We start from the raw sequence: 14,022 nt of genomic DNA, 5'->3' as shown, positions 1-14,022 counted from the left end.
TATTTACTCAGCCTAACACTTAACAGCAGAGACCTAAACTGTGATGAATCATAGGATAGAATCTGTTCCAAACTCAGGACATCAACCTTTGCAATCCCTTTATAGAATAATGAGGAAGGAGAGGTAAGATGACAAGGAGGAGGAAAAAAAGGAAAAGGAGAAAAAGACAAAGGGATATTTGCCAGAAGGATAATAATAAAGAGATGAAATCATGTCAGATACGTAAGTTACTTACAGAAAGTAACTGTTATACTTCCAGTAGGCACTGAAATTTCTGCTTTGCTTATATTCGATGAGAGCTGTGCAGATGACTGACACCAAGACTCTGAGCTGTGAGAACTCTTGGTAAGCCTCCCTATAGTAAGAAGGTCCCAGACATTTTCCCATTGGTGAGGGGACTACAAACACCAATGCTACTGATATCTTGCACTGCACGCGTCCACAGTTTTGAATGTCTTAGACTTTTTTTGAGTACCTACTAGGTATAAGGTAACATGTTATAAATATACGTTACAAAGATATAGGGGACATGGTTCTCACTCTTCGCAATGTATCTTTGACGTTTCTCTTACCAAATCTTACCAGAGGAGTTTCTCTTCTTCATTGATTGCCTCTGTGTTTGTCCTGTGACTTGTTTTGGCCAAGGTGATATTACCATCATTATGCAAACAAAGGCTTAACGCTTGCTTGTTCAAAGGACTTCCTTCTTGTGACATGAGAACATATTCCCAATGGACACAGGAGCCGGTCATCACCTACCACCAACCTGAAGCGGAAGTACCTCAGTTGAACTAATATTTATTAGAAATAAATGCTCATTGTATTTTGACACCACGATTTCTGAGGCTATTTGTTACATAGCAAAGGTATACTGTTGACTAATAGAAATAGCAGGTCTGGTCTCTCTCTGAGCTTATTTAGACCTCCTTGTAACTCTCAATGTTCCAGGCATTTTGACTTTCTTTCATGTCTTTAAACACACCACATTTATTCTGACTTTGTGACCCTTGGTCAAGCTTTTCTCTCTGCCTGGATTTTCTTTCCCATGCATTGCCTTGCAGGTCCTTCTCATCTTTCAGGTTTCAGCTTAACCATTTCCTATGCCTCGCATTCTCAAACCACAGTGTCTAAATGTTTAAATACAGACACCCCTCCTCCCACCCCCCCGTTTTCTCTGTACCTATCACATACATTGTTTATATCATTCATAGTGTTTAACACAATTCATAAGTATTTGTTTTCTCATTCATTGTCTTTATGGCTACTTCCTTCAGATCAGTATTTTTCTCTAATGTAACTATAGCAAGCCACAAAATGCCTTTTCAATGGATAACTACAGAAATGAATCAACTGTGAGGAGTGGTTTTATCCCATGTAGCATTCCCAAACCCCCACAGAAACCACATGAATACCACAAACAGTTAACAAACTCACAGATAATAAAAATGTGTTCTCTTTGGATAGAGAGCTCCCCCCCCTCCTTTTTTTTTCCTGCTTTGAACTCTCTAGTATTTTATTTTGTAACAGTGCAACATCTGAAATAAGCATGTCTGATATACTGGCAATTCCAAGTTGGCGCTCTGAAGGATGGTAAGATATTTTTGTTTTGTTTTGTTTTTTCCCACCACACTCTTCCTGGAACCTATCATTTTAGTATTTTATAGGCCATTGATTAAGAAAATAAAGATTTAATAGTAGGAATATATTCATATTCATCAAATTCTGGTTACAACTGGTACATTTAAACACCAATTTTATTTTTTTCTCCAGCTTGACACTTCACTCTATGGTTTTCTGATGTAACTGGATAGCATGCATCATCCTATGATTTGTTTCTTCCAAACCATTTGGCTTTAATAGTATATTCAAAAAGTGCAGAAGAAGGCTGTTATTTTTTTCCTTCACACTTTTATTCCATTTTCCTTTCAGTCAGTATAAAGCTATTTTCTAAATTATTTGCTAGATATGAGCATGAATTCTTGCAAAGTGTATAGATATATAAATACATATAATATCTACAATTATTTTATAGTATGACAAAGAATTCTACTTAAAGATCAGTCATGTATTTATCATCAGCCTCCTCTATCCAAAGCACTGAGTATGCTTTTTATATTTTGACATTTCTTTTTTCAGGAGTTATTTTGCTCTTTGAATAAGCTTCTATAAGAAAGAAAAGTTAATAAGCTCCAAGACTCAAATTATAAGATACACAAACTATACAATAACAAGTGTGCATTAGTTATTCTGTAATTTATATTCAAAATTGGAGAGATAATTTGCAAACACCTCATAATAAATCCCTAGCTAAAAGAAATGTTTGTCAAATTTTTCTCTCACTTTCCTTTCTGTGGTATGCAGATGTTCAGTTTTAAATTTGTCACATTTTCATACTTCCTTCTATACTGCTCTCTTTCTTTGATTTCTTTCCAAAAAATAAAACAAAAAGCAAGCAAATTAAAATTCATAGCTATGAAAAGAATTTTGCAAAGACATTCTTTATATATTTTTTTCGTTTTTCCCCCCTTTCCCTGAAGTTCTGCTTCTCAATTATTTTCCAATAAGTTTAGTCTACCTTGGAATAACTAACCATTAGGAACATTATATGTTCCATCTCCTAAGATTAAGTATCACCTTTCTTGCCACTATCTGACATTTTTTTCAGACTTACAAACTCATCATATTCCAAACTGAACAAAGAATTAGTCTCCAAACAACTGTTTATCTCAGTTTTGAATTTCTGTCTGAAACATACTAATGTATTAGGAACCAGAGCTTAAATTTTTCGAGTCCTTAAACTCTACATCACATCACGCACAGATCCCTTCTGATTATCTTCACAATACTTGTTGCTATTTCTCTAGTCCATTTATTCTTCACTGGACATTGCAATAGCTCATTCCATCTCCAACCCCTAAAATCTATTCTATATCTGCCACATGGGTCAACTTTATAAAGACCAACTCTGTTTATATCCTTTGCTTGTTCAGAAACTTCCAAGAGCAGCCTATTCTGCATCAGTCAAAGTAAGGTACAAATTCAGTCTGCCACAGAGGCATTCCATTCCTTGACTCCTAACCTGTTTTATGTTTTCCAACCACCGCCCGCCTTCATGAAATCCTTCCTTCTCCCTCCACCGGATCTCAAACGTGTGCTCTAGGTTTAAATAATTGCTTCGGTCTTGAATATTTTTCTCTCATTTTTTTTTTTTTTTATCCGTGTTTTTGGGATTGCCTCAGATTCCTTTTATCTATGAAATAATCACTGAGCACCTGTAGTCATTAACTCTCTAAGCCATAGTGTTTTGACCTCTTTGATGATACTTCCTAACATAAGTTAGTTAGATTTCAGATCTAACTATATCCTGGCCAGTGGAGAGGAGACTATATTAATCAGGATTATACTGCAGATAGCTTTGAACTAAATGGAAACTGAGAATTCCATAATGTGTGGAATAGTATATGAGTATGTGAGTATGTCAGACTATACTGATTGACTTGTGCACCCAGAATACCATTAATTCAAAAGGAAAACATCTGTGCTTTTTACTATAGTGGACAAAAAATGGAAGGAACCAAATTTCCTGTCCTCTACACTCTCCCGCCACTAGTGTCGGGGCAAGATAGTCATGGACCCAGGCATCCTGCTTTGAATGAATGTGACTGGCAATAATCGTACAGCTAGCGACATTTTTTTAGACTATTCTGGATGTCATTGGGTGTATCAGTGAGCTTTCTCTGCATAAGGAACCACCTTAACATTTTGTGTCTTAATGTAACTCTACGGCATGGCACCTTGGACTGGGCTCAGCTGGGTAGTTCTGGGTAGACTGGTCTCATCACCCACCAATTTAGCTGAGAGTTGGCTGGTCCAAGGAGCCTTAGCTATGACTTACCTCTTATCCTCACAGTGTTCCATCTTTCGTCAAGTTCAACCAGGCCCTCAGGCAGCAGCTGAGCAGGATGCCAAGAAAATAAGCAGAAATATTCAATACCTCTTAAGGCTTGGCCTCAGAATGGCTACACCATTGCTTCTATCTCACTCTATTTATTTATTTATTTATTTATTTATTTATTTTTTTTTTTTTAAAGATTTTATTTATTTATTTGACAGAGAGAGACATAGCGAGAGAGGGAACACAAGCAGGGGGAGTGGGAGAGGGAGAAGCAGGCTCCCCGCTGAGCAAGGAGTCCAATGTGGGACTCCAACCCAGGACCCTGGGATCATGACCTGAGCTGAAGGCAGTCGCTTAACCAACTGAGCCACCCAGGCGCTCATATCTCACTCTATTTATAAGAAAAGCTACAAAGTCACACTACAAAGGGGTATAGCTACCACATGGGGTGCTCAAATAAAATTTTTTTAACAGCTCCCAATAAACAAGAGGCATCCTTCCACATTCATATCCCCTGAGTTCAGGCTTCTCACAGAGATTCCCTGGCTCAGCCCTATTAGAAGCTGAACCTGCTTTCCCTGACGCATCTTCTCCAGGGTTTTTATATCAGTATTGCAAAGGGAATTGCTTTAATTGGCTTGTTTATTCCTTACACTCGTTTAGAAAGATGGGGGTTTAATTATTAATGAACCAACTGTTTTATTTAGGGGAAAAAATTTTAAAATGACAGGAAATAAAACATTTGATGATGAGTCTAAAATTACCTGTACCTTATCTAATTAAACAATTAACAACTAACACATATTTAATGTATTTTTTATTTTCTCCCCCAAGATATGTAATCCTAGGAATCCGTATTTTTTAAGGAAATTCCCTGTATTGATGGGTCTGGGGAGCCTTAAGAGGCTGAGTTGGGAAAGAGAACAAATACTACAGACACAGGGTTCATGAAGCCAGGAAGCTTTCTTGCATTCTGAAGTGGTCATTTTGAAGGCATTCATTAGTTGGGCAGGTCACGGAAGAAAGAATCCAGAGGAACACTTAAATAATTAGGAGTTAAGAAGGGGAGTAATAGTTCTAGGGAGTCTAGAAAAGTGCATAGGTAAGTGAAAGGTGGTATGAAGAAGGTTCTAGTTCTGGGTGGGGAAGAGGAGTTCTGAGAAAAACAGGGTAATTAAGACCGTTGTACAGACAAGTATAGCTGTTCCTAGGGGAACGAAAATATTCCTGGATATCGTACTACTAACTGATCAGGATTAAGGTGAAAGAACATGGAAGCACAATCCTGTAATAGGAGACAAAACAGATCACTAAATGGAAACCCGGAGGTAATCACTTGATTTTACAATGATAGCTCTGATTGGCAGCAATGACTGTAAATAGAGACTTTCAGTGGAAAAGACCGATTCAGGGGGAAGTGTAGAGAAAATTATTTAGTTATTTGTTCTATCATCTCTCTCTCTCTCTCTATTATCTATCTATCCATCTATTTAAAAAAGATTATTTATTTGAGGGGGGCACTGGGGAGGGGCAGAGGGAGAGGGAGAGAGAGTCTTAAGCAGACTCCACACTGAGTGCAGACCCTGACGCAGTACTCGATCTCATGACCCTGAGATCATGACCTGAGCCTAAACCAAGAGTTGGATGCTTAATCGACTGTGCCACCCAAGTGCCCCATATATATGTTCTAATTAAGTATATAATTATAATTTTTTTAGTGTATTGAGCATGTTTTAGCATGTTTGTTTACAAATTGCAGATACTGTTTTAGCTATCAGATATCCAGTAGGTATCTAGTGAATACCACAAAATTGCTGGTGTTCCAGAAATGGAGATCTGCAACCCTGATCCTGCTTCAAGAAAGGACTCACTGCTCAGCAGGAAATGTATGGTTGTATGAAAGCCTTCAGCTATCAGTCTGCCTCAGCTTTTGAGTCAAGATCGAGCTTTTCTAGAGAAGCTAGATAATGACTGAACAAGGCAGTGATACAAAGACCTGTTTCTGCCCAAGTTGGGACTCATCCAGCAGATAATCTTTGTTTAGGAAATCCTTGTTGAAGATGTTGTATTACTTTATAGTCACCATGTTACTAATTGCTTTAGATTCTGACTGGTTATGGTACTTAACGTATGTTATGATGTGGATTCTTTGTGGTAGCCAGGAGGTTCATTTGGTCTCCTAATGGTATAGGAGAATGGAAGCAAGAGTAAAGGTTATGAGTGTACTTGAAAAACTGCATAGAAGAGTTAATTTTTATGGATGCTTGATTAACTATAATAACTAGAGAACTGCAACCACTGAAACTCAAAGATAATGCAAATCTTTACTCTTGTTTCCAAGTCCCATCTTCACATTCAGATCATCCTTTCCTAGCATGTATTGAAACTTCTCTCCTATTCCATTCCTTTTGCAGTAGATGAGCACATAACTACTCTGATAGGGTAAAGGAAAGAAAATCCCAAAGGAAGATAATATGGATTGAGTGCTAAATAACTAAAAAAGATACTATAATCCCTCAATGAAATCAACAGAGTAGGTGTGAATGTTCATTGCACTGATGATGGTGGTGTGGTGGAATGGAACACAAAGACAGGGAAGAAAATTTGGGAAATGTAGACAGCAGGTAGAGATCTCCCTCAACTTACAGTGGGTTTATGTCCTGATAAACCCATTGTAAGTAGAAACTATCATAATTTGAAAATGTATTTAATATACCTAACCTACTGAACGTCATATCTTAGGCTAGCTTACTTCAAAAGTGCGCAGAATGCTCACAATACCCTACAATTGGGCAAAATAATCGAATACAAACCCTATTTTATAATAAGGTGTTGAATATCTGATGTAATTGATCAAATACTGTACTAAATGTGAAAAAAAGAATGGTTGTATGGGTACAGAATGGTTGTAAATGCATCCATTGTTTGCCCTTGTGATCACGTGGCTGACTGGACTCTGTGGCTCACCGTTGCTGCCCAGCCTCATGAGAGAGTATCATACAGCATATTGGCAGGCCAGAAAAAAATCAAAATTCAGTATTTGAAGTATGATTTCGACGGAATGCACATAGCTTTTGCACCATCATAAAGTTGAAAAATTGTAAATCGAACCATTACAAATTGGGAACCATCTCTATTCAGATCAAGGTTTGAAATTTACAAGAGCTGATAGAACTCAGGATTGTATCTTTGTTTCTTTTTCATAAAAAGTGAATTTTCACTAAAATTATGCTGTCAATATAAGTATCATCTTTCAATTTCATAGACACGGACAATTTTTAACTTTGTCCTCCTCCAATATTTATATATATTTTACACAGAGCAGGGATAAAATCCTGGCTTTTATGGTGTAATCTAATATACAGATTGAAATCTAATCTAGGAAATCTTAAATTATAACATTCTAAATAACTAAGATTTTACTTATCATTGCTGTGTATCTAGAAAGACTAATTATTCATCCATCAATCCAATCACATTTGCATATATTCATCAATCATCATTGAGGTGCAACGTATTTCAGGTCTTATATACACAGGTGTTCTTAATGTAACTTCCAGGGAATTAGATATTTTCAGTGTTGCATCTAAATTTTAATTTGCCTAAAAAACTGGCCATACCTGTGATTTTCATGTCAACATGGATTTTCCTGGGATTTACTAAGGTTCTTGAAATGAAAGCGATGTTGTACTCCGTTTTTAATATCCTCTAAGAAAATATAAAAATATGAAAAGCTTTATGATCAAGGAGGATTTTATAAACTTCATCTGAAATATATTGTTAGGAAATCTCAGACTTGAGCTGTTTCCATAATAATCTGGCTACTGTAGATAATGCTGCCTTAAGCATGGGGTACATGTATCCCTTTGAATTAGCATTTTCAGTCAGAGAAAGACAAATACCATATGATTTCACTCATATGTGGAATTTAAGAAACAAAACAAACAGGCAAAGGGGAAAAAAAGAGAGAGAGGCAAACCAAGAAACAGGCTCTCTCTCTCTCTCTCTTTTTTTTCTTTTTAAAAGATTTTATTTATTTATTTGACAGAGAGAGAGAGCACAAGCAGGGGCAGAGGGAGAGGGAGAAGCAGGCTCCCCACTGAGCAAGGAGCCCAACATGGGGCTTGATCCCAGGACCCTGGGATCATGACTTGAGCTGAAGGCAGACACTTAACTGACTGAGCCACCCAGGCACCCCAAGAAACAGACTCTTAACTATGGAGAAGAAACTGATGGCTCCCAGAGGGGAAGTGGGTGGGGAATGGATGAAATAGGGGATTAAGGAGGGCACTTGTGATGAGCACCAGCTGTTGTATGGAAGGGTGGAATGACTATATTGTATACCTGAGACTAATATTACACTGAATGTTAACTAACTGGAATTTACATAAAAACTGGAAAAAAAGAAATCTCAGATAATCTTATAATACTAAGAGAAATTTAAACACAGAGCTTATTTGAAGAGAGTAGGGAAAAGGTGCCCCATCACACACAACTTTTTTAATAGCATCCAAAGAAATTGCTTATGTCTTTTGGAAACCATGGTAAGTTAGGCCTTATTTCAATGCAAGGAGGTGGATTAGGTACGTTGGACATGCCTCTTGAAATTTGGAACATCATGTCTAGAATGTGTTCCCAAATACACAGAAATAATGAATTCTTGAAATAGTTCCCTGCATACTTGGAAAGAGCCAGTTTAGCTAATATCCAGTTTATACATGTTAACATACAGTTGGTATATATGTTACCTCATGTGGTGAAAAGAAATCCATGAAATGAAATGCTCTGGGAGTTTGTATAGATAAAAAAAAAAAATATGTACTCAAAAGGGCTATTTTTACTATCACGTGCATTGTGTTACATTGTTTGAGCATGGCTCAGATAGGTTGGGGCTGATTTTAGGACAAGCAACTGCCATGTTTGTCCATGGAGTGCTTCAATACCACCTTCAAAGATAAGGATTTCAAGGAATCATTGAAATGATAACCCATGATTTAACATCCATGATTTAATTCCCGAGCCAAGATGAAAGAAAGCAATTTTAAATTTAGTTAAATTACATATATCATAAATATGCCTTAATATTAATACAAATGCAGAAAAATATAATAGTAGATTTAAGATTCATTCCATATAGATAGAACATTAAAAATAAAGGTTCTATTATTCAGAAATTATCTTTATTAAATTATAGTTACTTAAATGAGTAATTCAAAATGATAGAAAACACAAAAGCCTTGTACTTAATGGTCAACAGATGCTATTGGCTTAATTATGGAGTTATATTCAATTATAAGGGTCTGAAGTCTGAAATTCTTCATCTTTTTGTGTAAGTTTTGATATGTAGAGTATGTGTCATTTTAAATATTAAATGTGATTTGCCAGATTTTTTCATTTATACAAAACTGACTGTTCTTTTGTTGAAATCTGCACTAGAAGATGAATCAAATTTGGCACTTCCTTCTTGCCACACAGTGACCCGGACATAGTGATAACCATGTCCCATCTCAGCCAAATGGTCTGTAATGGGAAACTGGCACATCATAAATCTAGTGGCATGAAAGTGATTTTTGTAAAGAAGAAATGACACACATTTAACCAGGTCTTGTTACAATCTTCAAGCTGCCATTTCTATCTCAGATACAACCATCAAAGGGAGCAGAGTGGCCCTGTTGTTCTTTATCCCAGTCCTAATAGTTCCACTGAAATATGCAGGATATTTAGTATTTTAGGTATAGGCCTTTTTATCAATGTCTCTTCAGTATATCACTTAACGCATGAATACCTTTTTAAAATTCATCTGGTGATGCCAAATAAAATCATCCTACATTTTAAGAACAGAAACTAAACAAGTAAAGGGACCATGTTTTGATTACATATAGATGGTAAGGTTTTCTTCTAAGGCTCAAAAAGGCTTTTATTCATGGGTTAGTATAAGGAAACAACTGAGCTTGGAATTCATGAAAAACACTGTCATCTTATTAAAAAATGGATTCTGGATTAAAAAAAAACAATAATTGAAGTAAAAATGAGGTAGTTATTTTAAGAGCCTATTGAAGATTTCAGTCAAAAAGGGAGGATACAATTTGGGCACTTTATTAATCATTCTTTTTTGGAGTTGTCTGAATTGGAAGTTACTCTATTGGGTTAACTCAATTAAAAGTGCTTGCAGGTATCATAAATCTCTTCATTTTAAGTGCATCATTAATTTTATGACAAAATTAACCCAACACCATTAGAGCAACAGGCAAATCTTGACAACTATTTTTTTAGACCATTCTAGTTGATATTTGAGGGGTCCACAAACAATTTTAACAGTTCACTAGGTTTTAACCTTGAGTCTACTCTAGCTGATGGGATCCTAGGATCGGCAGGGACATTACTGTTTCTATTGTCCTGTGGGAACAGTCAATGAAAAACACAGCTAGCTGTGATACATGAAACCTTTCCTTACCACACAGAACCATCCTTGATGTGTTCACTCTAACAGGGAAGATTACTTTCAGCTTTCTGCTTGCAGTGTTCTGATAACCTTGCATATTTAATTGTAATTGAGAGTCAAGTGACTTCTACAGAGGATGTATTTTAATTAGCTATCAAATGAATAGGGAGGTTGTTTGTCTAGATTTTCTTTCTTTGTACTAATTAATTGAGAGTCAAGGGTCGGGATCTTGTCTTGCAGAATCCATTGAAGACATTCATTTCAAATATTTATATACATCCACTTACAAGCATAGGACTCAGAGTTCATTTTACAATCTAATATAGGCCAAAAAGGAACATTTTCATTAATGTGCTGGCATCACGCTGCAAGTCATAATGATGGCAAAGTAAATATTCAAAAAGGTTTATGTTTTCTGTTGCAGTCTTTAAGGTGAATAAAAGTGTATTATTTTAAATATCATTAAGCAAATGAAAGAGAAATCTATAGGCAAAGATTATATCTTAATTGACCAAAAATTATATTAAAAATAAAGGGCAAATCACTCCAAATTTGGAGTCCATAGAAAATAAATGGAAAGTAGAAATGAGGTAGTGTTTTGTATTCAATTACTTAAAATGAAAACATTTAGGCAAAAATTAATTCAGTTCTAAACTTCACCTTGTGCCTGGAGTTATATAGCACTACCAAAATGGTCACAATAATGTCAGTGATTTTAAAATTTATAAAACTATAAATATTAGGGGCATCTGGGTGGCTCAGTCATTAAGCATCTGCCTTGGGCTCAGGTCATGATCCCAGGGTCCTGGGATCAAGCCCGGCATTGGGCTCCTTGCTCCATAGGAAGCCTGCTTCTCCCTCTCACACTCCCTCTGCTTGTGTTCCCTCTCTCACTGTGTCTCTCTCTGTCAAATAAATAAATAAAATCTAAAAAAAAAAAAAACCTATAAATTTTAGCCTAGAAAGTTTGCATCTGACATGCCTATATTTACTAAACATTTGAATGACCTCACCTGTGTCACTGTGTGATTTTGCAAAATGTGAGAAAATTCAGGATCCTGAAAAAGGTTGGGGGCACCTGGGTCGCTCAGTTGGTTAAACATCTGATTCTTGATTTCAGCTCAGGTCATGATCTCAGGGTTGTGGGATTGAGCCCTGTGTCAAGCTCTGTGCTCAGTGAAAAGTCTGCTGAGGATTCTCTCTCTCTCCCTCTGCCCGTCTTACGCATGCACACATGCTCGCTCTTTCTCTAAAATAAATAAATAAATCTTAAAAAAAATAAATGAAGGTGAACATAGTTCTATGGTAAAAGTGAGTGTATATTGCTTTTCTTCAAGCATAAAAGAAATCTTTAACCCTCCCTCTGATAGGGATTGAAAAAAATGCTTTTGCCAGATCAATAGCTGCAAACAAAGTGCCACAGTCTGTTTGTTTTGTTTATTTATTATTTAGACAAATGGTTTAAGATGGGAATCACCACCACCACATCTTTCAAATCTTTAATTGTGGCATAGATCTCTGAAATTTCTCTGGGAATTTGTTCTTGCTTTTATTTTTACTATTCGGCCAGAAGATAGGGCAGTTTGGGAGAACTTCCACTTAGCCCTTATTTTAATCACTTTTCCTCCACAAATGCATGTCAGAGTTGTGCCAGATGCTCAGTATATGCATCCCAATTGTGTACTGAGGGGACAGAGAATAACTTCTGGGTAGATCCTTGGATGTACTAGATCCACTATACGATAAACTTGGGCCAAAACTTTACTCATTACTTGGATTCCACAGGCTCCCACTAAATGGGGAGGCATGATGATTTTAAGTTACCTTGTTATCTTCATCCATCTGGATGCTATATCCAACAACCCTCAAAAATTCTATTTCCTTTTTTCATTGCAAGGTTAAGACTGGTAATTGACATAGAACCCTTTGGTCTTCTGACCTACACAGCCTTGAGTTGATTATTAGCTAACCTAAGTTTATTTTCTTTTTTAAGCCTTAAATAAGTCATCCAACAAATCAATGTTTATAATTACTATTGTTCCATATTGTTTAAGAACCACAGCTACCATATAAGCCAATGCTTGATCTTCTTTTCTTTTAAAGATATATTTATTTATTTGAGAGAGAGAGAGAGAGAGTGCAAACAGGGGGAGGGGGAGCGGGAGAGGGGCAGAGGGAGAGAGAGGGGAAGAATCTCAAGCAGACTTCCTGCAGAGCATGGAGCCCGGCACGGGGCTCGATCTCACGACGCTGAGACCATGACCTGAGCCAAAATCAAGAGCCTGATGCTTAACCAACTGAGCCAACCAGGTGGATGTTGATCATCTATCTATAATTCATCCCAGTCACTGCCAGTGGGACTCTTAGAAATTGTGGTGTTACTGCATGTCTGGGTAATCATCACCCCACTTATCACCAACAATGGTGTCTTTATTATATCTGACTGGTGGATGAATCTGTTTTTAGAATTCCTTCTTTTGCTTTGACAGGCCACTTCATATTTCCTGAAGCAGAGCTTGAGACAAAGGCTTTATGCAGTTTATATTAGGTAGTGATCTGGAGACTATGTATGGGAAACTGGGAATAGTACAAAAGCTCCACAGATGGGTATTTTCAAATTGATTACCACTATGTTAAACTTGGGCTGGTTTCTCAGAGAACTTCAGAAGAAACAGGAAGAATGAAGCACAGAATTAGCTGTCTAAAAGAAGGAAGGGGCATTTTTTAATGGTTAATGGTTTCTCCATTGGCTAATGGTTGCTCCATGGAGCATTAACACCTTCATATTCTCAGGTCACACATGCCTAAGTTCCAGGTGTGTTCCTGTAGAATTCCTTGTTCTCCCCATGGTTGGTCCTTATACCATTTGTCGTCAAATAATCAAGGTCAACTAAGAGTTAAGCTTGAGTAAGGAAGGACTGTAAACCTGGATGATTTGAGGGGGAGCACATTCTAGAGTGGATCATAAAGGTGCTGGACCAGTGAGGGAGAATATAAGAGAATTTATTTAACCTCATGGCAAGAACATCTAGAGCTTGCCTTTTGCACCAGCTCAGAGATGCCCCAGGGCAGAAAGCAAGAGTGCATTATAGGCCAAATAATGCCTCTCAAATATGTGCATGCCCTAGTCCCTGAAATCTGTGCATAGGTAACCTGACTGCAAGGGACTTTGCAGATTAATTTAAGGTAGTGGACCTTAAAATGAAGAGATTATCCAGGTTGATTCAATCTAATCCCATGAGTCTAAAACACAAAGGGCTTTCTCTGGATGATGGGGGAAGGGACCAGCAAAAGGGAAACCAGGGAAATTATAAATCTGATGGAAATATGAAACATGGTTCTGGGATGTTCTGGGGAGGATTTGTTTTCCCCATATTCTTTATCAAGTTGCAAAGTCCTGGGATCTGTATTCGAAAAGGAAGTGGGTAGCCATTCTTCTGCTGTAGAGTGACTGCCCCCAATCCAAGATTCTACAGGCTTTCAAAGGGTAATGCTGCCAGAAAATAGGACAGACGCCTAGGACTGTTTCCAAGAAAGGGAAGGGGTGTGGAAGCACTAACGAAGCCTGTCTCTCTCCCAGTGAATTTACAGAGGTTAGAGAAAAACATAGGACATGATATTTGGGGATGTAGCTGGGTGTGGATTACAGAAAGAATCCTGGTCCTATGGTATACAGGAACATGAC

Source organism: Leptonychotes weddellii, chromosome 3 (assembly GCF_054177405.1).
Source record: "Leptonychotes weddellii isolate Sample4059 chromosome 3, ASM5417740v2, whole genome shotgun sequence".
Classification (NCBI taxonomy): Eukaryota; Metazoa; Chordata; class Mammalia; order Carnivora; family Phocidae; genus Leptonychotes; species Leptonychotes weddellii.
This window is presented reverse-complemented; position numbering follows the sequence as displayed.